General features: G+C 52.6%; 1 protein-coding gene and 1 long non-coding RNA gene across 3 annotated transcripts in view; one reads left to right on the top strand and one right to left on the bottom strand.

Annotated features, from left to right (window-relative positions):
* Positions 1-7,132: 7,132 nt before the first annotated feature.
* On the bottom strand, positions 7,133-13,300 carry LOC116520191. The gene is made up of 4 exons (XR_004256727.1): positions 13,115-13,300; positions 8,462-8,535; positions 7,323-7,401; positions 7,133-7,183 (listed from the first exon to the last, which is right to left on the bottom strand). It is a non-coding gene; the product is annotated as an uncharacterized LOC116520191 (long non-coding RNA).
* A 106-nt stretch (positions 13,301-13,406) lies between these two features.
* Positions 13,407-24,369, top strand: part of SEMA6C (semaphorin 6C) — a 41,159-nt gene continuing 30,196 nt past the window's right edge. For both annotated transcript variants that reach the window (XM_032234117.1, XM_032234118.1), the window contains exon 1: positions 13,407-13,702. The gene's annotated coding sequence lies outside the window, so the exon portion shown is untranslated. The remainder of the gene's footprint in view (positions 13,703-24,369) is intronic.

Raw genomic sequence — 24,369 nt, forward strand, 5'->3', positions numbered from 1 at the left:
TGCCAGGCACTTTCTGCCTTCCAGTTGTGCCTGTGAGGTCGTCTGGACGGGGTCTCTGCTTGCAGGGAGTTCGTAGACCTCACTTAAGGCAGGGAGGAGGGAAGAAACACCGCTCCGGAGCATGGCTAGACATCCCTGCTTCCTAGTCCCCAAAAAAACACCACCAAGAGGGGATCAGAGTTGCCCTCTTCACTTTGAAGCCCTGATTGTGCAGCTTGGCTCGCTCACTTGAGCCACACCAGGGGATTTGAGTCCAGGAATGACTTTCCCTACAGGTGGGTTTCCTTTACAACTGCAGGCATCTCCCCCCCCCCAAAAAAAAACCAAAATTACCTGGAAGAGAAACCCCAGAGCAGAGTAACCTTTGAGTTGAATTTGCAATAGTGCATCATTCTCCCTCCTGATTTTAACCCTCAGCCTGATTGTGTGTGTGTGTCTGTGTGTGTGTCTGTGTGTTTGTGTGTGTGTGTGTGATCAGACCTGCTTCCAAAGAGGCTGAAACTGACAAGGTACTTGAATTGTTCAGGCCTCAGCAGTGCGGTTTCTCAAAAAACAACACAACAGCACAAAATCTGGCCAGTTCCTGGTCTGTTTTCTCTCTTCCTTTTTTTGGACTGAAAGGTTCTTCGCAATGGGGGGGCAAGGAAAAGGGAGGCAGCCAGGCGTTTTCTCCAGGAGGGCAGGAAAGCAGAGAAGGGCAAAATGAGGGTGGCTGAGCATCCCTGGGGCACCAGGTTCTCCCCACCCACCCACCCACCCCATTTACAGGCCTGGGGAGGGGGGGAGCTGGGCTTTGGAGGGCTTACCAGAAACTGTAAAGCCGGAAGTTGAAAAGAGGAAGAGTGGAGAGGAAACCACAACAGACAAGAAGGAAGTGAGTTGGAGGGGGGTGAGGAGGAAAGAGTGGGGGGATTTTGCAAGAGGCAGCCTGCGCCAATCTCAATTATGGTTCCCTCTGACTGTTGGAACCCAACACCTCCACCCCCCCCCCCCCAAGAGTCTTACTCAGAGGAGAAAAACCTCATTTTTTAAAACCAGCAACTCTTCAAGAATCCCAGACACACAGTTCAAGATGGGGCTGGCTTCCTGCTTCCTGTTGGGGCATTTTAAGGGCTGCCCCCAAAGGCAGAACCCATCAACAATACAAAATAACAACAACAATAGAGAGAGAGAGAGAGAGAGAGAGAGAGAGAGAGAGAGAGAGAGAGAGAGAGAGAGAGAGAGAGAGAGAGAGAGAGAGAGAGAGAGAGAGAGAGAGAGAGAGAATGATCTGAGCAGCTTCTTAAGGTCTAGAAACTTGGCTTGCCTGTTATATGAACACACACACACACACACACAAACAGATTAACTAACCTCCACTTCCTACTTTAACAGGAGGCTGTTCCATATTTGCTCCCGCCCTCCCCCCTCCACCCCCCAGAAGTGAGAAATGCACCAACGAACAGTGCAGGGGGCAATTAAATTTATTCCCTCCCTTTGAATGAGGCTGCCCAAAATGACCCAGAGTCATTGCAAGCAAGAAACTTAGCCAGGGCTGAAATCAGAAAATTCTGTGTTTCCACTAAAGAAGGCCTCAGCGGCAGAATTCATGAGGACTAGCACCCTTTTCTTCCTTTCAAAGGAGGTGGCAAGAAGAAGTGAGAAAAACGGGGGCGTGAGGCTACACAAGGAGACCTCCCCAGATGCTCCTTTTGGAGTTTCCTTCCAGGCAGAAAGGGTGATGGGGAGGGGGCAATCCCCACTTTTAAGGCTCCATCAAAATATCCATTAAAGTATTCATTAAAATACTTTTTAATGCTTCAACGCTTCTACGCCTTAGAGTCAGACCTAGTTGCCAGCCTGGGATGGCCCGGAGGGGCTCATTCCTTTAGTCTAAGCCCGCCCCACCTCGCAAGGTTGTTGTGAGCGTGCAAACAGCCCCCAAATTTGCAGAACCGGACTAGGTCCATATAACTAGATTGCGAAGCAAAAGGGACAACGGAGCCATCCCAGCGCTGGCCACCAGAGGGCAGTGTTCACCACCCTTTGGTGGGGGGGGGGGGTTTCCTGTTTGTTCTTCCATCAAGAATCTTGAATTTAAAAAAGGTGAATTTGATGAAAGAATTTGATGAAAAGCGCCAGCAATTAAGGACAATGACCCCCCCCCCCCCACACACACACAACAGCCCCGCCTTCCTTGTCTATTCCCTTCCTGGTTCTGTTTTGGCAGACCCGAGTTTCTAGTCCTCTTGATTGCATTGCCACGAGACTTCTGCCTGCCCAGGTGAACTCAGGGGCTCAGGATGGATCCATCCCTGAACGGTGGGGTTTGGTTCATAAGCCCCCCCCCCCCGTCCAATTCATTGCCACCTGTGCCACCTGCGCCACCGCGGTGCTGTGTTTTCATACGTCCTCCCAGCTGGGGCACATCCTGCCTGCCCTCCCACGGTTCAGTCTTGCCAGGTGGTTGATGGGGGCGTATTATGAAGTCCTCCAGGTGGGCATATCTTCCCCCCACCCTCACCTGTCTTGGCATCACAGGTTGCTATTCTGGGCTTGCCACCCCTGGCGCGGCTGCCCTCCTGTCCCCAAAAAGTTTGGATGTTTTTTCTGAAAAGTTAAAACTTTGAAAGCATCCCAACCAATTTGCATTTTAATAAATCCCTTCGTGTTATTTTTTTTTTCCCCTCCCGGCGCCCCCCCCCCCCCAGAACCAAGTTCTGAAAATGAGAAATTGAGATTTGGGGCGGGGGGAGGCTGAAGAGAGAGGAAGAAACAGGCCGAGGAGACGAAGTGATCAGGCAAAGTCTTATGAGAAATTATTGCTTTGGGGTTTTTAATAAAAGCAGGGAGTAGGGAGGAGGGGGGGGGGCGCGGGATAAATTGCGGAAAGCTTCAGAATTGGAAAGAAAAGGCGAGGCTTTCAAGCTGAAGAAGCGCCGGCTGGGGAGGGCAGGCCCCGCTCTTAGGCTCCAGCTGAGACAAATTATTACTTTCCAGAACTTTTCTTAATTTCTTCCTTCCTTCTTTCATTTCCTTCCTTCCCTTTTCTATATCTTCCTTCCTTCCTTCCTTCTGGATGGGCAGCCAAGGAAAAGGAATGGAGCCTCCACCCTCAGGAGCAGTCTACCAGAACACACACACACACACACACACACACACACACACACACATATATGCACACCTCCTTCTGCTCAGCCTCTGCAGTGCTCACTTGCTGGGGTTTCCCTGCGGCATCTATTCTATTCTATTCCATTCTATTCTTTCTATTCTATATTCTATTCTATATTCTTTATATTCTATATTCTATTTTTTCTATTCTATATTCTATTCTATTCCATTCTATTCTTTCTATTCTATTCTTTCTATTCTATTCTATTCTTTCTATTCTATTCTTTCTATTCTATTCTTTCTATTCTATATTCTATTCTATATTCTTTCTATTCTTTTTATTCTATATTCTATTCTATATTCTTTCTATTCTATATTCTATTCTTTCTATTCTATATTCTATTCTTTCTATTCTATATTCTATTCTATATTCTTTCTATTCTATATTCTATTCTTTCTATTCTATATTCTATTCTATTCTATTCTATTCTTTCTATTCTATATTCTATTCTTTCTATTCTATATTCTATTCTTTCTATTCTATATTCTATATTCTATATTCTATATTCTATATTCTATATTCTATATTCTATATTCTATATTCTACATTCTACATTCTACATTCTACATTCTACATTCTATTCTTTCTATTCTTTCTCTTCTACTGTATATTCTATTCTATTCTAAATGCCCTTGGGGCCAACCCTCCTGCCCCCTCCCTGCATGCCCTTTTCTTGAACTCAGGGCCTCGGGGGTCCTTGCTCTTGCTGCTTCCATTGTCCAAGAGATTTCCCCCAGGGATGGGTGGATCCAATTGGAAGCACTTCTTCGCTCCCGATTGTGCTGGAGGGGGGGGTGGGATGGCTTGAGCAACCCCCCCCAGCACCCTCTCCTTAAACCCACCCTTGCCTTCCCACCCGGAAGGAAAACAGCTTCCTTTCCCCTTTTGCAAACACGCTCCGTTTCCTTCCCCACATCCAGAGGGGAAAAAAAATAAAATAAATGAGAAATTGAGCCATTGAGAAAATAACAATGAACTGGAAACCCTGGAAAACACTTCAGCGGCTCCGTTCCTGCGTTTTATGGGGTCTTTTTCCGGCCCAACCGCAGCTATTGTGCGTTCCCTCGGCCCCGGTGTCCTTGTGGCCCGAATCTGCTTTTAGAGGAGGGGGCTTCCCCACTCCCCTGCTTCCCCGGCTGCCTCTGCATTCATCTGCGTCCTTTCCACCCCAGTAGCTGGAAGAGGAAATTCTGTAGGGGACTGGATGTTTTTCCAGCTGGTTGCCTGGATAACTGGTGTGTGTGTGTGTGTGTGTGTGTGTGTGTGTGTGTCGGTGCAGGCTTGTGTGCTTCTGGATCCACACCAAGAAAGGTAAAATTAAACACACTACAGGTTTGTCTGCAGCAGGAGGGGGAGGAAAAAAACCCTGGTGCTCCTTTACTAAACAGAGCAAAAGCTGAGTTAAGTTGAGGGATGCAAGCAAGATTTACCCACTTCGTTCAGGGGTGCCTAATCTTGGCCACTTCGAAGACTTGTGGACTCCAACTCCCAGAATCCCATGCGTAGCAGCTGGCTGGGGAATTCTGGGAGTTGAAGTCCACAAGTCATCGAAGTGGCCAAGAGTGGGCACCCCTGTTCATTTTGGTCAAAACACCAAACGAGGTTGGAAGGTTTCCAAAGGCCTTGCTTGGATTCTTTAGTATTTCATCAGAATCGAGCTGGAAGGGACCTTGGAGGCCCTCTAGCCCAACCCCCTGCTCGAGCAGGAGACCCTACCTACCCCATTACAGACCGGAGGCTGTCTGGTTTTCCCTTAAAAAACGTCCAAGGATGAAACACCTCCAAATTCTCAAGGCCAGCTGTGGCCACTAAGGTTCATTTCGTGTCCGATCCCAAACATTTCTGTGCCTTCCGTTAGCAAACCCGGAGTAGCCAGCTTCGCCCGGAGCCTCCAGCTGTGCTCCACAACTGTCCTTATTTTGAAATGTAACCAGATCTTATAAAAACGGGCTGTCCAAGCCATTGGTTCTCCAGCTGTACGGAGATTGGATCTGCCTCGGTGTTGCTAAGATTACGGATTGGCGGGGCTGGGAAGAAAGCAGAGTGAACACACACCCACACCCACCTTGTGGGAGGTTGCACTCTGCACATCCTCCGATACTATTTACGTCTTGCCCCGTGTTGGCCTTTTGTGTGTGTGCGTCGTCCCCCCTCCCCAGTTAAACCCCCCTTTTTCTCTCTCTCTTCCAGAGAGCCAGAAGGAGAGAAGAGAAGGAGGGAAGGATTCCTTGATGCCAAAGTGATAAAGTGGATTATTTGCGCTCCACCCTAAAATTAGAGCCTTAATCCTTGGGCAGAGCATGGGGGGGTGGTGCCACGGGTGGGAAGGAAGCCACAGGGGGGGGCCTGCCGGGTGCCCCCTCTGCAAGGCCAGCCCCCCCAGCGCCCCCCCCACCCCGAGACCCTGGCAGGCAGCCTTGCTAATTGTCACTGCCTCTAATTGTGATGGATGGGGAGAAGGACAAAAATGGGTGTGGAGTTGCAATATTGCTGGGTGTGCAGGAAGAGCCGCTATTGTTCTTCACACACACACACACAAACACACACAGAAAGGTGCCTCCTCCGGCAGCGAAAGGAACTCCGAAGAATTGTGTCGAAGGGCGTCTGTGTGTTTGTGTGTGTGTGTGATTGTGCAGCCACAGAGTATAACGTGTGTCTCTGTGGACATCCCTGAAGCCTTTCCCTGAAGCAAATCCTTCTGAAGCCTTCCTCCACTGATGAATGGGGGCGGGCTTCCATCTCTGTGGATTTAACCACAAAGTGAAGTTGCTAGTCCTCAAGGTTCCAAGGAAGCGAGTCCATGCGTTTGGCTCCTACTCGGTATTAACAAGCTTGGATGGGGAAACAGCAGGAGGAGCTCAGGCCTGATTTGAGCCCCATGTCAATAACACAGAGGGACGGGGTGGCTCAGCGGCTAAGACGCCGAGCTTGTCGACCGGAAAGGTCGGCACTTCAGCAGTTCGAATCCCTAGCGCCGCGTAACGGAGTGAGCGCCCGTGACTTGTCCCGGCTTCTGCCAACCTAGCAGTTCGAAAGGACGTAGAAAATGCAAGTAGAAAAATAGGAACCACCGTTGGTGGGAAGGGAAGAGCCTTCAGTGCGCCTTCGGGAGTTGAGTCATGCCGGCCACATGGCCACGGAGACGTCTTCGGACAGCGCTGGCTCTTCGGCTTTGAAACAGAGATGAGCATCGCCCCCTAGAGTTGGGAATGACTAGCACAGATGTGCCAGGGGAATCTTTACTTTATCGATAACAGCTGCAAGGAAGTAGGTACATTCACGAGACATGAGATGCCCCCATGGTTCTCCCTTGGAACTCTTAACAGGCAGCCGGCACAAAACCCTCTAACCATGGTTTACAGCTCAGCCCAGATTGCAAACCTGACCCATGGGGGGGAGAGAAGGGGGGGGGGTCGGTTATATATCAAAGGAAGCCAGAGATTCAGGAAGGGTATATTTTCCTTCACCAGATTGGGCACCCACAGGGGTTTTAAGCCATCATGGTTTGGAGATGGTGGTTCTGAAAACCCACCCACCCCGAGGGTGGGTGGGGGGGCTGCTGTTCTGCCTGCAGACTGAATGGGGGACCCTTCCCCCCCCCCTTCGCCTTTGCTTCTGAGTTATTAATTTAAGAGAGCTAATGCCTGCTAATCTTCAAACGCCCAGCCTTCCCGAAGTGAAAGGAGATTATCTATGGACTTCAGCAAACCCCCCAGCCCTCAACCCACCCCCTCCCCACTTTCACCCCACTGATGACTCTTGCTATTTCTGGCTCCCCCAAAAAAGGACCCCTGCCACTTTGGGGAGGGTTATTTCCTCCAAGGAGATAGCCAACTTTTTAATTATCTCCATCCAAGGGACCCCCCCCCCAATAAAAAAAACGGGGCTGTTATCACCAGCTTCTGCCCGAGTTTGGAAACAGCCGAATATTTAGAGTTGAAAGGATTTCTTTTAAAGTAGTAGAACTTCTATCTGTTGCTGGCTTCAAACGATGTTTTTTTCCCTTGCTCGTCCAAAAGGCGGAGAAATTCACTGTGGACGGGATGAAAATGAAAAGATCGCCCAAAATGAGTTGCAACCGAGGGGGGATTTGCCCAGAATGTGTGTGTGTGTGTGTGGGTGTCTAATGGCCCCTCCTTGACCAACCAGCGGAAACATTTAACCAACTTACAGGAATCCATTTGAGCAAAGTTGAAGGTTCAGCTGAATCCCTCCTCAAAATTTGTGTTGCATTCCAAGATAGCATTCCCCTAAAAAAAAAAGAGAGATAAGGTTCCAGTCCTCATGGTTCTTCTAGACCAGTGGTTCCCAAACTTGGCAACTTTAAGACTTGTGGACTTCAACTCCCAGAATTCTCCAGCCAGCTCTGCCCATCGGTTTGCACCCAGTGCAAAGTTGCGCGAAGGAGATTCTGCTGCCCAGGATGGGGGGTCCTTGGCTTGGGGGAAACGCAGCCAGATGTGGCAACCGGTGTTTTGGGTGACTTCCTTCTGTGTGGGCTGGAGCTAAGCGGTGTGGCACCATGCCTGGCCTGACATGCCCATGCAGGCTGGGAGAGACGTTGGGGCAGGTTTCGGAGGCCCAGATTCGGGAGGAGGAGGGGAGGAGGATCAGATATCTGCTGAGGAAACTGTTTGGTCTCCAAGGCTGGCTGTCCCCCCTTCCTCCCTTGCTGGGATTAAACCCCAATCTCCACCCCATAAGCCTCCCATCCCGCCTGCATTCACAGCAAGCCTTTGCCCTCCCCCCTCTATTTTTGGTGGGGAAGGGGCTTTCCAGAAAGGCTCTTCCCCACCCAATGACGCCCCCACCCTTCTCGCCTCGCCCTGCCCAGCACCTGTTGAAAACGCGGCAAAGTGGCAGCCTTAATTAGATCTGGAAACCTTGTTCTCGTGGGCCGGAACCTGTTTGCCCAACGCTCAGCTTTAAGCGGGGAGAAAATTGTGTAAAAATTATCTGGGGAAGAAGGGAGGGTTGTGAACTGTTGTTGGTTGCACAATTGCGACTAATCTGGGGGTGCAGGAGAGCTGCCGTGCCCCCGTTTTATGGTGGGACCCAGAAGTGATTCGCCTGCCCTCTGCTCCTTGGGGTTCCTATAATCTGCCTGGTTTCCATCCGGGGAAAGGATGCTCGGAAGAGCTGAAGCCGCCCAGCCTCCGATGAACCCGGCCATGCGCCGCGGGTGGGTGCCAAAACAAACGAGTGTGTCGTCGTTGTTAGGAGGCCGCAACCCTCCTTCCCGGCGGTTCTGCTGTGACAGCAAGATGGGAGAGTTTGTTTTGGAAAAAGGAGGAACAATAACAAACTCACCGGATTTCTTGGGCCAAAGTCTCCCGTCCCTTCGGAGCCTCCACCTCCTCCTCCCTGCCTTCAGCTGCTCTGTCCTAAATTCGAAGCAAGAGAAACAAAATTTGCTTTTAAAGCTGAATTCAGAAGCCTTCCTCTCCTGCTGGGACCCCCCCCTGGGGGGGGGAGAGGAGGGGGCTTTTTTTTTAATCATAGCAGCCGCCGCCAGGCAAATGGCAAGCAGAGTTTTTGAGCCTTGGGGTCTGCAGGCCTTCAGCCTCTCCTGCCCTGGGGAGGGGGACCGGGCGGGGGGGGGGGGAAACGGGTGTCCTTTGCTGTGCCAGATTTTGTTCCATTCCCTCCCACGCTCCCCCCCTTTGTTCCAGTGGTGATGGTGGTGGGGGGGGGGCTGGAGAAGGTGGAGACTGAGACACATCTGGCATGGTGCAAAAAGACCTTTGCTGCAAAGGAGGGTCTTGAATTGAGTCGGTGGGGTGGGGGATTGGTGTGTGGGGAGATGGATGCTCTGTGTGTGTGTGTGTGTGTGTGTGGGTGTGTGTTGTGAAGTGCCCACAATCATCCCTGGGCCCCAGAAGGCTGCGTGGAGCCCACCAGCCGAGAATCAATTTCCTGCCGCTGATGGAATTGTGCGGCGCGCGAGGAAGATTTTCGGTTGGGGGGGGGGGGAGAAAAGACATTTCACATTCATCCGTTCCTCCAGAGCAAGGCTTGTCCTTCCCCGGGGGGGGGGGGGAAGGCGGCTGACCCCCTCATCCTTTCTGCCCCCCATCTTCTGCATGGAAGCTTTTCTCCGGAAATACAAAAAACCCCTGAGACTTTTTGTTCAACCCCCCCTCCCCAAAACCCTCAGCCTTTTTCTGGTGTCTCTTTTTCTCACAAGTCGCACCAAGGGGGGGGGGGAGAAACCAGAAGAAAAGCAGGAAATAATATTATTTTTGCAAGAGAGAGAGAGACTCCAAATTCTATCTGTTGCACCCCAATCCAGGGACCAGAATCTTCCCAAGATGCCCAGAGATGCATGCCCGAGATTTGCCACCCGCTGCGTTCAGCTCCAAAAGACCCCCTTCTAATCAGAAGTCCAGAAAAGGCTCTCCAGAGCCACCTTACAAGCGCCTCTCCCTTGTGTCCCCACCCCCTTCTATTCTCCCCCCACCCACCCACCCACACAGCAGCCCCCCCTCCCTGCAGAGAAGCAGTGACTTTTCTGCAGCCTGAGACAGATCGATAAATAAATGGCGAGGCTTAATCCTCTGTGCCACAGTTCAATTGGCATGCGTGGCACGGCCTGGATCCATACTTCCTGGGGGGGGGGGGAGAAGGGGAGGGTGGGGGGGGGGAGAAAGTGGATGTTGCGAAGTGTCAATTGCTGCTTTGTGGACGCAGCTGCCGGTCTCTTGAAGTTAAGGAACACGGTTTCTCAACCGTGGCACTGTAAAGGTGGGAGAACTTCAACTCCCAGAATCCCACGGGCAGGTTTTTTTTTTTCCAGCTGCTGGCTGGGGGATCCTGGTATTTGAAGTCCAGAGGTGTTTGCCTGCCTGCAGAATTCTGGGAGTTTGAGTCCAATCCATATTCAAAGTGCCAAAACTTGGCAAAAACTATTTTTCTGTGTTGTGTGAACCCAGAATTGTCGTTTCTGGTTCCAAGCACAACTGTTTGGCAAGGAGGATCTCTTGGGGAGGTGTCCAAATCCGAGCCAGTTTTTTTTGGGGGGGTGGAGGGGTGGAGGGTTTCCACCAGGGGCAAAACCAGTTCCTCCTCTTATCCCCTGAAACTCTCTCCTCCTGCCCCACACCTCTGTCATCACCAGCGTGGAAGTCCCTGGCTGTTGAAACTGCGGGTGGAGGAGGAAAACTAGGGGGGTGGGTGGGTCGGGACACCCCACAAACAGTGACAAGTCTGGGCTTGTGTGTTGATAAGCATTTCCTCCGATTATTATTTTGCGAGTCCCAACTTGGGAGCTGTCTGAAAAAGATCTCTAGGAAAATAAATAAATCCCCACCTTTGGGGTGCAGAGAGAGTGAGAGACAGGCCTGGCTGGAAACCCTGCGGAGACCCCCCCAAAAAAAACGTCTCACCCGCTCGGAACCTTGGGAGTTGAAGTCCGACCCATCTGCAAAGGTGGGGAGCAGAGTTTGAGGAAGGGGTCTGGTGCCCACCCCCAATTTTTTAATTATGTATTAAAAATACATAATTATGTATTGTCTTATATGTTAAAAAGTTTGTCTCCCCCTCCCTCTTGGATTGTGAGCCGCCCTGAGTCCCCCCCCCGGGAACTCTATGTATCTATCTATCTATCTATCTATCTATCTATCTATCTATCTATCTATCTATCTATCTATCTATCTATCTATCTATCTATCTATCTATCTATCTATCTATCTATCTATCTACCCCCAATGGAAGCATCTGGGTTTTGGGCCTGAATGGCTCTTCTGTCTGTTCTCGGAGACCACCAACCCATGTGCCTGGGCCTCGGGGTGCAACATTGGATGGATTGCAGAATCTGGAACTTGCCCGGCCTTTTTGGATTATGGGTCCCCTCCCTTCATAAACCTTTTTTTTAAAATACCATCTTAGCAGGGGTGGGGGTGGGGAATCCAACGGTCCCTGGGCTCTTTTTCCAAAATCCAAGGATTTTTCTCCTTGGAAAAATCATCAGCCGTTCTAATTGCGAAATTTGTCCTGGATAACTTATGGGAATGGGTGTTCAGACTTCAATTCCCACTGGAGGGTGGGTGAAGGCTCTCTTGGGGGAGAGGAAGAGAGCCTAATACCCCCCCCCCCGCACACACACACACAACCACACACTGAAACACCAACCCCACAAGGAAAAATATTTGCAAAGTAAAGAAAAGTTTGCACAAATCAGGATGCCAATAATTTTGGTCCTTGCCAGCCCCCTGGGGGGGGGGAGAACATCCTCCTCCCCTTCTCTTGCACGCAGAGAGATGTTTGATGGTGCAAATGCCCCCCCACCCCAGAGAGGTCCCCCCCTCCTCCCCCGGCACCGGCCCCTCCCTGCAGGAAGCAGCTGTTCCGAGGCCTTTCCCTCCCTTCGCACACTTTTAATTACCCCTCTCGCTAATGGATCCGCTGGCAAACGGCTAATGAGCTCAGGCAAGGGAAGTGGGGGGAACAGGGAGGGGGGGCGCCCCGCAGGGAACTTTCTCTTCCCCCCCCTTGCCCTCCCCCTCTCCCGTCCTGTTTGCAATCTTTTCCGCTTAGGGATGGGAGGGCAGCATTTCTGGCCCATTCGCTTTTCATTTACGGAAAAGGGAAATAAATGAAGATATATATTTTTTAAAAGATACTAAAAGGGACAAACACACACACACACACACACACACACACCCAGCACAGACACACAAATGTTGGCACCATCCTTCCACAGTCCAAAGTTTTCCTGGAAAAATCTCTCTGCCTTTTCCGACCTTGTCAGAAATGGTGTAGGGTCTCCTGCTTGAATGGAGTGGGGGGTGGACTGGATGACCTCTAAGACCCCTTCCAACTCTGTTAATCGGTTAAAAATCTGTTAACCTCTCCCCCCCCAACCCCCTTTTTTAAAAAAATGGGGGATGGGGCATACTGCTTCTACAGAGGGTTTTTTTTATTTTATTTTTAATTGTTTTGCCATGTTTTTCTCTCTCTCTCTCTCCTCCTTCCGCCCCCCCCCCCAGGAGTGACACCCTTGGGGTGGCTCCTCGGCCCACTGTGGGTCTCCCCGCGTGGCTAGTTGGTCAAGGGTGGATTTTCACGCCAGGGCAAGGCGGCTTAAGTGCCAGGTGTGGCTTTTGTGGTCCTTCTGTGTGTGCATTTTCCGGAGGGGGGGGGGGTTCCGTGGGCTACGCCACAAACACGCCTGCTCACACTCATCCCCCTCCCCAAAAAGGTAATCCAGTGGCCGGGCTGGGCAGATCCCGGGATGGTTTTCCTGCCAGCTGGATCGGGAAAACCCCCGGGACGTTTGTTCAACGCAGCTCCCCGGCTTCGTGGTCCAAAGTTTCCCATGGAGATTTTTAACCTTCTTCCTCTCCTCGTTTTGCACCTTTCAAAGAAAATCCCCCTTTTTTTGGTCCCCCTTCGGTGGGGAGGGGGCTGCGGAGGGACCGGCTCCCCCCTCCCTTCAGCATGGGGGAAAAGCCCCCCGATTGAAGACCCCTGCCCCGCTCAGATGCTTCTGGGGAGGGGGGGGGTCTTCTGAACCCGGGAGAAAAGGCACGAGGGGGGTCTGGAGCCGCTCCTCGTGTGCCAGGGGGTCTTTCCCCTCCCCGCAAAGCGCTTCCTCGGTCAGCCCCCCCCCCCAATGATCCCTCAAGGCCTGCGGGCGGGGATGATGGGGGCGGCGGTGCCAAGCAGGTGACATCTGCGAAGGGAGCCTTCGGGCGTCTCTGCCGGTGTCAGCTGCTTCCCAGCCCCCCCCCCCGTCAATGTTACCGCTGTTTCTAGCCAGATGTTGAGCCCTGGAGCCAGCCTGCCCCCCCCTCCCGCTGCGGTCCAGCTGCCAGGCTGACCCCAGCCCCCCTTCCCAGCCTCTCCATCGCCTCCTTGGCCCGGGCAGGCCGGGGATGATGGACCAGGGGAGACCCAACATCGCAAGCGGAGCAGTTCTGCAACAGCCCCTTCTCCCCCCCCCCACCACCGCGACTGGCCGACCTTGCAGGGCCGTCGTTGTCGGTCAGCTCTGTTTCTGGGCTGGGGAGGGGGGGCTTTCTTGCGCGACCCCTCGGCCGGGGGAAAGGGAGGGGGGCAAAGGCAGCCCCCCCGGCCGCCCCTCCGCGCGCGCTGCCCCTGTCCCCCCTTTGCCCGGCGGGGCGTCCGGGGTGGGGAGCCCTCCGGAGGGGTAGAGGGGGGGTCTCGGAGGGGGCGGGGCGTCGGGGAGGGGGCGGAGCCGCGCGCCCCGATTGGAGCAGGGCTGCCAGGGCTGGGCGCTGAGTCGCGAGGCTCGGCTGGGCTCGGCTCGGCCGCCGCGGCTTTGTTCCGGAGCCTTTCCCCGCCGCGGGCGGGCTGGCTGGCTGGCTGGCCCTCCTTCCCTCCAGCCCGCCCTCCCTCCAGCCCTGCCCGGAGTCCGGAGCCGCCACTCGCCCGGGGCAGCTCGGCAGCTCCGACGCCCGCAGAGGAGGAGGAGGAGGAGGAGAGCCGGGCTGGCCGGCCCGCGGGCCCCTGCAGCAGCCTCGTCCGGACCGGACCGCCCCGCGGGGGACGGGCTGGCTCTTCCTCCGCCGAGACCAGCGGAGCCCCCGGGTAAGGCTGGCGGGGGCGCTTTGTGTCTGGCGGGGGGGGCGTCGGGGAAAGGGGAGGGGGCGGGCAGCGCTGGAGGGAGGGGGGGTCTTTGCCGTCCTCCCCCTCCCCTCCTCCCCTCCAGAGCCCCCCCCCCCAGCATCCGCTGCCAGCTCTTCCCTCCCAGGCGCCCCCTCTTTATGCCCCCCTCCCTTTGCTTCCCCCCTTGGAAGTTCAGCCTTCTCCCCCCCCGGGGGGAAGCGAGCCCCGGAGCCCCCCCAGGAGCATCTCTTGCCTGCCTCCTTCTCCAACCGGGCGCCCTTCGCAGGCTCCGACGCCCATCGCCCTCCCGGGGAAGCGCAGAAAACTGGGCTGCGATGGGAATTGTAGTTCTCCCCCCCCCCCCCTTTGAGAAGGTCTGAAGGTAGCGGATGGCTGAGTTGGCGCTTCGGCTCCTTTGCATTTTGCAACGCTGGTGGGGGGGGGGTCTTCTCGGGGGGAGGGGGACGCCCCGCTGCTTTGGCTGCAAAGAAGGGCCTTTGGATGAAGCCCCCCTTTTCTCCCCTTTGCCCCCCCCTCGATCAAATTATTCTGCTTTCATCCCTATCTCCCCCCCCCCACCCTTAAAGTCAACTTCTGCGTGGCTTAAATCCTTTTTAAAAAATAAGTCCAAACTTTACGAAGCCCGCAAGAAAAGGGGGGGAAAAAACCCCCAACTCTCCCACCAATAAACAAAGCAGGGTTGAATCCCCGCCAAGCCCCCCCTCTTTTCTAAGTGGGGGGGGGAGAATTCAGTGTGTGGAAAGGACAAGGAGGCACAAGAAGGGACGTGTGTGTTTGTGTGTATGTTTGAGGGGAGGGGGGCAGGGAGACCTCTCTGTTGCTGGTGGGAATCTGCTGGGTGGGAAAGGCCCCCCCTGGGAGCGTTGACGTCCACAAACACACACACAAACACACACACACACATACAAACACACACACAGAGCTCCCGCCTTTTGCAAAACCATTGGGACAAAAAAGAGAGAGAGAGAGAGAGAGAGAAATCTCCCCCCAAATGTCTTCTGGACTTGGCTTTGCAAATGATGAAGGCCAGCCCTGTGCCAACAGCTGGAATAGCGTAACCCAGGGAGGACTGGAAGGGAACAGCTGGGAAGGGGCAGCCTCAGCTGACTTGCTTAGATTAGCCAAATCCTGTTAATATTCCTCTTTTGACTCCTGATCCCCCCCCCCTTGCAAGGAGAAAGCGTCATTAAGTGGGTGTTTTTGCCTCTCCAGAGAGGGCCTCTGGCCTGTTTGGAGCTGGTCAAGGGTCTGGATAACCTCTGGGTGCCCCTTTCTTCTTCTCCTCCTCCTCCTCCTCCTTCTCTCTCTCTCTCTCCCTCTGTGTCTGTCTCCCCCTCTCTTTCTCTCTCTGTTTCTTATTCTCTCTCTGTCTTTTTCTCTCTTTCTCTCTCTCTCGCATTCTCTCTCTTTCTCCTTTTCTCTTTCTCTCACTCTCTCTTTCTCTCTGTGTGTGTGTTTTTCTCTTTTTCTCTCTCTTTTTCTCACTCTCTCTCTGTCTCTTTTTCTCTCCCCCATCTCCCTCTCTCTCTCCCTCTGTCTGTCTCCCTCTCTCTTTCTCTCTCTGTTTCTTATTCTCTCTCTGTCTTTTTCTCTCTCTTTCACTCTCTCTCTCTCTCTCTCTTTCTTTTTCTCTCTCTCTCCTTTTCTCTTTCTCTCACTCTCTCTTTCTCTCTCTGTTTCTTATTCTGTCTTTTTCCCTCTTTCTCTCTCTCTCTCTCTCTCATTCTCTCTCTTACTTTTTCTCTCTCTCTCCTTTTCTCTTTCTCTCACTCTCTCTTTCTCTCTCTGTGTGTGTTTCTCTCTTTTTCTCTCTCTTTTTCTCACTCTCTCTGTCTCTTTTTCTCTCCCCCATCTCCCTCTCTCTCTCCCTCTGTCTGTCTCCCTCTCTCTTTCTCTCTCTGTTTCTTATTCTCTCTCTGTCTTTTTCTCTCTCTTTCACTCTCTCTCTCTCTCTCTCTCTCTTTCTCTCTCACTCTCTCTCCTTTTCTCTTTCTCTCACTCTCTCTTTCTCTCTGTGTGTGTGTTTCTCTCTTTTTCTCTCTCTTTTTCTCCCTCTCTCTCTCTCCCCCTCTCTCTCCCCCGCCCCCCCTCTGGTGGAAATAAATTCGGAAATATATTGAGAAACTTAGCAAGGCCCAAACCTGGAACTAGGTTAATGCAGAGATTTGGAGGAGGATCAAGACAGCAGATTCCAGGGAGCTTTGCAGAATAAGCCCAATTGAAACAAAACAGCTCAAGGTTTTGTGGTGTGTGTGTGTGTGTGGAGACCAGTGAGGATTTCTTCCCAGTTGTGTCTTTGCTTCGCACCATGGTCTCTCTCTCCTACCATATCTGGGTCTTTGGCCTGCCCAGAGGGGATTATTCTTGGCTGCGTGCGGCTGTAGTTCTTGGAAAGTTTGTGGTGTTGTTGTTTTTTGTAATCGGTTAAGGTCAGGAGATGATGGAACCGCTTGGGGGGGTGGGTCTCCCTTTGCAAGGGGCTCAGTGTTCTGAAAGTGCTTGCTCTGAGCATGGGAAAAGTGTGCCACAGCCCTGTGATTTGTTGCTAAACATTCTGCTTAATTTTGCCTCCTCTGTGTGTTTGTGTGTGTGTGTTGTTTCATTTATTATTCTTCCTTGCTTGGGGACAATCGGTGATTTTTCTGCACCCTCGCCGTATCTCTGTCTCCTGCAGTTCGTAAGAGAGGCCTACCTCGCAAAGTTGTTGTAAATTTTTTTTGGGGGGGGGGCGGCGGAGGGGCAAACTTGAGATGGTCCAAATTTAGTTGCATTTCACTCTCCCTCCGTGGGTCATTTTCCAATTTTGGTTCCCCTGGGGAAAAAAAAAACGGCTCTAAAATCCTCTCCCTTTTCATGTATTTCTGAATGGCAAAAGACCCCCACTTTAGCCTCAAAACGTCCCTGCAGAGTAGGCCTGCCTGGAAAGGGACATATTTCTTTTGCATGGAGGGGCATGGATAGGAGAGATGAAGGCTGAGGGAAGGGAACCAGGTTTATCCTAAGCAGGAAAGTGGTGTGAATTGGAATCCTCCTACAAAGGCTGTCCCCTACTTACGCCCATCTGTTTAGTGACCATTTGAAGTTGCACTGAAAAGAATGACCATTACTGTTTTTTTCAGCAACCCCTGCAAGATTCTCCCCCCCCCTCCCCAGTCACGCGATCAAAATTCACACGTCCGGCAAGTGACTCGTATTTATGACAGTTTCAGCATCCCCGTGTGTGTGTGTGTGTGTGTGTGTGTGTCCCATGGGGGTCCTGTTTTGCGACCTTCTGACAAGCGAAGTCCACGGGGGAAGCGGGATTCCCTTAATGACCTTGCTGCCCACTTAACAAAATGCAGCGATCCGCTTAACGACGGAGGCAAGGAAGGTCGCAAAACAGGGCGAACCGAACAGCTGCCTTGTTTAGCGGTGGGAAATTTTGGACTCCGTTGCTCGTCGTAAGTCGAGGACCCCTGATATAGCTTCACTTGGCCTTCCTATTGCATAGCTGTGGCCACTTTTTTCCCCTGGGGGGGGGGCTCAACACCCCCCCCTTCTTGATGGAGGTTGTGTCCCTGTGCAATCACACACTCAGCAAACGTGTGTGTGTGTGTGTGTGGGTGTGTGGGTGGGTGTGGGTGTGTTGAACTCTTTCAAAGGTTACTTTAAAAAGCTGTTTGCACCCTTAAAGGGCTGGGGGGGGGGAAGAGAAGGGGGGAGATCCCTTCACTGTTTAGGGGGAGGGGGTCTCTCCATCAGCAATCCAACCTCGATGTTGAGCCGCGATGCACAAGGACCCCTAACCACCATTTGCCCAAACCCTGCCTGATTAAATACAGTTAAAACACGGGTGGGCTTGCCTTGTTGGCATGGGAAAACACTTTGCGTATGCTCAGGAACCCTCCTTCCTTAAGCGTGGCAGGAGAGCAGCTGCCTTCGCCCTCCGAAAATTCAGACTCTCGTCCTTTTGCAGTTATGGTGGAGGAAAAAAAAATAGTGGGTGGCTATTGCTGATATGCCATCATTTCCAGAGTCACGATCCTGGCTTAATATTGGCTTGGTGGAGAAAACCGCCCCGTGTTTTTTTCCTTAGGGGAAACAGGCCAGGTTGTGCCCCTCGCGAAGCCAGGAATAAACAAACCACACCAGGAATTCACGCCGAAGGGAAGGATTGCCCTGGCACTAACCCAGATGCGGCTTCCTCCTCGCTCGGGCCCAGGTGCGCGAGGCGCAGAGGATTGCGGCAACGTTGCTGTTTGCTGCTGATACAGATGTGTGCCCTCCGCAAAGTTTGTTTAAAGAGGATGTAGGGCAGCACAACGTTGCCGTATGGATCATTGTGGGTTTGTCCGGTGTGGAGAACAAGCCATGGTTTAGCTTGATGTGCAGAAGGCACAGCTTATATTGTGCAATTCCTGTGTTTTCCAGGTTGGCATCACCCGCTCATTTAAAGGGGGGGGGGCTTGGACATTGCCCTCCCCCCAGGTCTGTTTTGAAAATTGGGTAGTGGGTCTCACCCAGCAGCCAAGGAGAGGAAACCTGTGGGGGGTCTCTCACCCAGCAGCCAAGGAAAGGGAAGTGAGTGGGGGTCACCCGGCAGCCGTGAAAAAACCCGCAGAAGGTGCTTAGCTGAGTCTTACCAGCCCCTCCCTCCCTTCCAGCTGCCCTCTTTGCAAATGAGGGGGGGGGGGTTTCTGCACAGTTAATTGCTAATCAAGCAGGAAGCGGGCAGGGGGCTGAGAGGCGGGGGGGGGGTCAGCTTTCTAATGGCTTGAGGGAGGGGCCTCCCCCTTCCAAGACCCCCCCCCCCGTCCCTCCTGAACCTGAATCCACCGTAATGAAAGACGTGGGACAGATTCTCTTGCAATCTCCAATTCCATTTGGGGAGGGGGCTTTATTCTGTTTGGGGATGATTTAAACAGGATGAGCCGGACCTGGGCCCCAAGGGAAAGGGGGCAGGGCATTAAGGGGGGGGGCAAAGATGAATGGCCACTGCGCCAGGCTCCTTCCTGGCCAGCAGCCTCCTGGTTCTTGGAAATAATTTCAGGATTATTTCCTTAATTCTTGTTTTAACCGCCAATTCTCTCCAGCCACCCAGCGCTCAACAAAAATAGCCATCATCTCATTAGGGAAAAGAGGCCATTAAGCGAGTTCTCTGCCCCCCCTCCCCGGCCCCCGCTTCTCTTGCGCAAAGGGCCCTCCAGAAGCCTTTGGGGGAAATTTCCAGTTTGTCTCGTGTTGAGTCAGTTCTGGAGTAAATAAAACAAACACTCAAATTTTTCTTTGCCCAGAAATCCGAAATTGGGTGGGTGGGTGGGTGGTTGGGGGCATCAGTCCCTCGACTCACACATTGAGGTCACTTTTGGCTCTCATTGGGCCTGGCTGGGAGGGGAGGGGCGCGTGGTGGTGGGGGAGACTGTCCCAAGCATCCCGGGGGGGAGAAAAGGCTAGGGAAAGGGGGCCACAAGGTGATCGCCGGATGAGGGAGCGTATTATCCTTGATAGATTTGGGAGCATTTTGATGTTGTTTTCCCCAAAGACGCCTTCGAGGACGGGTGCAATCCTCCCTACCTCTTTACCTTCACAAGAGCCTTGTGAGGTAGGCCAGGCCGGCTAAGATCAGAGGGTGTTGCAGTCCGATCCTTTGAATTTGGGGTGATCAAGGACCCTCATGGAGCCCCCTGCCCCACATAAGATACTTTGGCTCCAGTGAGCATCTGGAACGGACTCTGAGGCTTTTGCATTTCTGATGCCCCCAAAACAGCCCCTCCCTCTCTCTGGGCTCTGGACACCCCCCCCCTTTATTCTGCACCCTCTGTTCCCCACAGCTGAGAATTGGGGGTTCATTGGCAAAGGGGCATCTCTAGCCCAGCGAGGGGCCCGAGGGAGCCCTGTCTTGCGTGCAAGTCCTCCAGCTACGCCGTTCCCACACTCAAGACGCTGCCGGCACGTCGGATGTCAAGCCTCGGGTGCGAAGCTTCCCAGAGAGCACGTCAGAGGGACGGCGGTTCCCAGAACGGCCGAGGGAGGCCTGGGGTCACCGCAGCTGTGGGTGGAAGGGAGGCCCGGCGCTGCTCTTCCCACGACTCGGGGGCCGGCAGCCTGACCCCCCCACCCCCCTGGGATTTGCATAGCTTTGCAAAGCTGCGTTTCCCGGAACGCCTGGCAGTGTCTGGCCCTTCGCTCGAGCCCAACGTCCACTCAAACAGGCTGCCTGGCTAGTGCGTATTCCTCCATTGTGTGTAAAAATTAAAAAAAAGTCCAGGTTGTCGATGATTCCTGGTCTGAATCCTGGCTTGTCGTATAAAGCGCTTCATAAATGCACAAAGCTGGCTTGTTTGAAAAGAGGGTGGGGAAAAAAAGGTTTCAGCACCCGAATTGGTGTTAGTTCACTCATCGGGGAATGCTTGTGACTTCGGGGAGGCAACACCCCCACCCCAAATCCAGTTCCTTCTTTTTGGGCGGCCTTGCAAAAGCGAAAAGCGAAGCTGCTTGCCCTTGAAAGAAGAAACCAAGGTTCTAGTCCTCACGGCGGCTCGTCCTGGAAGCCGCAAGATGGGAATTGCCCGCATCGTTTTTCCCGCAGGGGGACTGTAAACTGGGGCACTGCAGATGCAGAGAGAAACGGAGGGGTATTTTTGGAGAGGAATTGCGCGGGGAAAGGCGGGGGGCTCTTCTCCGGCGTCCTTGATTTCACTTTTAATATTGTTTTGTTTACGTTGGCCTTCCTTCCTTCCTTCCTTCCCCAAAGGGCCACTTTGCCTTCTTCCTCATCTGTTGTTTTTTTTGCAAAGGCGAGGAGGGAATCTGGTTCTTCTTCCCTTCTTCTGGGTCGAGAGGCCTGGGAAGACGGGGGCCCTGGCAGGCGGGATTCGCAAGTGGCTGGAGAGGGAATTAAAAGGGATTAGTCGAGGTGCTATAAATGGACGCAGGATGGAGACCTGGGGCAGCTTCTCCGCAGAGGTCAGTTCTGGCAAAAGACCCAGCCGATTCCTCCCGCCTTAGGGCCTGCGTCCACACACACCACGTTCCCTGCTGGTTTCCCCTCTGCGGCAGGAATGAGGGTCTTCGACAAACCGAGATGGAGGAGGTTGGCCACGCCAGCTCTCGGCACTGCCAAAAGTCCCTTCCAAAAATTTGAGATCGGTTGTGTGCAAAGGACTTTGGCTTCTGGTGGATTCCCTTTCCCCCCTCCAAATGATCGCTTCTCCTTCTGTCTGTCTGGAGCTTTTCTTAAATCCTTTCCAATTTAACAGAATAACAGAGTTGGAAGGGACCGTTGAGGTCTTCTAGTCCAGCCCAACCCTGCTCAAGTAGAGAGACCCTATTCCATTTCCACAGACAAATGGTTTTTCTCCTTTATTTCTAGCTCGGTTCTCTCCTTGATTAATTTTCCATCCATTTGGGCACCTCTGTTTCAAAAATAAATATGAATATCTCTCCGTTAGATGTTCATTTGTAACAGAGGCTGCTGCTGTTTTAAGAAAGGGGCGATGTAAATATTGTATATATATATATTGTAAAAACGAGTAACCACGAAACAAGGCAGTGGATGTATAAAGCTATAGGTTGCAGAATGGAAAATCTGAAACAAGGAAAAAGAATACCGAGAACAGAAAGCTGTAATTGTGATTTTAATCGTGATTTTAATATTTTTAAAAAATGCTGAATAAAAAAAGGATTTGGGGGGGGAAAAGAAAGAAAGGGGCAAATTTGAAAAAAATAATTGTTGTTTTTTAAAATCAGCGGAGTAAGAAGGCTGAGCAGGTGGATAGAATCATAGACCGGAAGGGATCTCGCAGGCCTTCTCGCAGGGCCCCTGGTTTGGACTCCACTGCCCATAATCCTTGCAAGTGAGTTGCTGCAGGGAAGCTAGCTTCCTTGCAGCTTCAATGCAATGGCTGGAATCCATGCCCTGCTTCCTCACTCTTCCTCCCTCTTCCTCCCACATTTTCTGCAGCAAGTTGTTGGGCAGTCCATGTTTCCCCTAGGACTGAGATCTCCTTGTGGTCTCCTTTTCAAGGACTGAAATGGCTGCAGAACGAGACCATTCATGCCGGGATGTGACGGGAAGATCCTTTTTTTCTCTCTCTCCCGGTTTGCCTGCTCCGAAAAAGAGACCACGAGGAGAGCCACGTGGGAGCCATGATGCTTGGCAGGAGGGAGGAAGTAAACACACACACACACACACACACACAGAGAGAGCCCACGCATTGCCAAAGGAGGTTATTGAACCGCAGCGCATATTCAGAGAGAATCGAATTAGCGTCTGGCGGCGCATAAATCACGGTGGCTGCTTCCCGTCCAGAGGCTGAAGAAAAGACGCCATTTGTCAAGCGAAGAGAGGGATCGATGGGCCTGGACGGCGGTGCGGCCGCCACGCAGATTAAGTGGTCTGGCGGGCTCTTTACACCGGGCGTCTCCGTGGCCCTCTTCCCCTGCCCCTGGAGATCCAGACACTCAGGATTAAAGACCCCCCTCAACTTAATCCCAAACGCAGAAAGGGCCGGCTCAGCTCCTTCCTCGAAAATCTGTGGAGTTTTGCCAGGATGTGGGCGCCATGGCGCTGGGAATTGTAGCACGTTTCTTTCAGCGGACCCGGGAAATTGTCGGGGTTGGGGAGTTGCAGTGTGGAGCCAAGTGCTGGGGGGGGGGCGGGGAATGTGGGGGCAATGCCATCAACAAATGCTGGGCTTGCTCTCCGCCTGCGTTTCAATCAAACGGAGAGGACTAGCAGCTTGAGTCTTTGCCCTGTTCGCCTGGATGGATTCCCAGGGAAGCTAAGCTTCTCTTCCAGGGCAGGGGGAGATGGGCGTTGTAGTCCAACACAACAGGCCCCAAAGTAAGGGAGACGTTGAAAGGGGGGAAACCCTCCGTTTAATCTCTCCTGTGATGGTTTTCAAGATGGGGATAACAAAATTGATTTGAGTTCGAAGGAAGGGTTTGGAGCGGGTCAGTTGGGGGGGAAATTAGAAAGCGGGGTGTTCCCTTGTGTTATTGTGACTCGGATCCAGCCGTTTTTGGACGCTGGAACAAAGCGACTTTTCTTTTGGAAGCAGCCTTGTCCCCCCCCCCCCACTTTGAGCCTTATTATCGTCATAAGACCTGTGGGGCGGAGGCAGAATTGGCTGCCTGTTGGGGGGAACCGGGGGGCCAGCAGGGGGGGCCTCGTGGTGCATGGAAATGGACGGCAGCGGGCGAGCGATTAATCTCCCGATACGCGGTTTTATCCTGTGATACCAGAGGGAGGGTCAGAGTGTTTATATTTTTTGTCCTGGAGGGTTTCTGAGCGGCGGTTGGGAAGAGAGAGGCGTTGAAGGCTGTTTGGAGGGGGGGGTCTGCCCCATGGGGCCCAGAGGGAAGGAAGGAAGGAAGGAAAAGGAGGGAGGGAAGGAAAAGAAGGAAAGGGAGGGAGGGAACAAACTGGACTCTTGTTTTGGTGTCATATAATATATGTGGGTATATGCGTACTTCATTTATTTATTTATTTATTTATTTATTTATTTACTTATTTATTTATTTACTTATTTATTTACTTATTTATTTATAATTCTGTTGTGTTGTACACCTCTGAGAGCTGTATGCAACAAAATTTCATTTTAACATATGCCAATGAGTGCACCTTTGATGTGACAAAGTTATTCTACCTGTTCTACGGAGGGAAGGAAGGAAAGAAGGAGGGAGAGAGAGTGGGAGGGAAAGAAGGGATAGACAAGGAAGAAGATGGGAGGGAGGGAGGAAGAAAAGGAAGGAAGAAGAAGAGAAGAAAGAATGGAGGGAGGGAAGGAAGGGATAGAGAAGGAAGGAAGGAAGGAAGGAAGGAAGGAGGGAAGGAAGGGAGAAAGGAAAGATGGGAGGAAGAGAAGAAAGAATGAAAGGGAAGAAAGGAAGAGAGAGAAGGAAAGAAGGAAGGAAAGAAGGAAGGAAGAGGAAGAGAAGAATGAAGGGAGGGAAGGAAGAGAGAGAAGGAAGGGAGAAAGGAAAGAAGGAGGGAAGAGGAAGAGAAGAATGAAGGGAGGGAAGGAAGGAAGAGATAGAGAAGGAAGGAAGGGAGAAAGGAAAGAAGGAAGGAAGAGGAAGAGAAGAATGAAGGGAGGGAAGAAAGGAAGAGATAGAGAAGGAGGGAGAGAAGAAAAAGACAAAAAGAAGTGGTGGAAATGTATACACCCCCAATAAAAGATTCCCGGCCTTTTTATGATCCTGGTCCTTCCTGGTCTTTCTTAGCGAGGCGCTTCTAAGCGGCGCAACGGCCTGTTTGTCTCCACCGGGGCGGTTTCTGCCTGTGTTTCCTTAACCTCGGGGTTTTTCCTCCCCTTTGGACAGCCAGGCTCTGAATGCGGGGAAACCACTTGCCAAGAAATAGCCGAGCTATCCTGGAGGCGCGGAGCGAAGCGCGCAATCCCGAGGAACTCTGGGCAGCCCCTCCGGTTACCGCCGGCCAGGGCGGTTGCGAACCTACGCTCCGGCCGGGTTTGGCCTTCCAGCGCTGGAGAAACGGGCCGAGGATCTACGCTCTGTCCTCCTGCAGGAAATCGGGGCTGGCTTTTGGCTTTGGCACCCGCAGGAGAGAAAACCCCTCCAGCGCGCAGCTCTCCAAACTTGGCAACTTTAAGACGCGCGTTGACTTTTCACTCGCCCCAAATGGT

This window comes from Thamnophis elegans, chromosome 17 (genome assembly GCF_009769535.1).
Source record: "Thamnophis elegans isolate rThaEle1 chromosome 17, rThaEle1.pri, whole genome shotgun sequence".
NCBI lineage: Eukaryota > Metazoa > Chordata > Lepidosauria > Squamata > Colubridae > Thamnophis > Thamnophis elegans.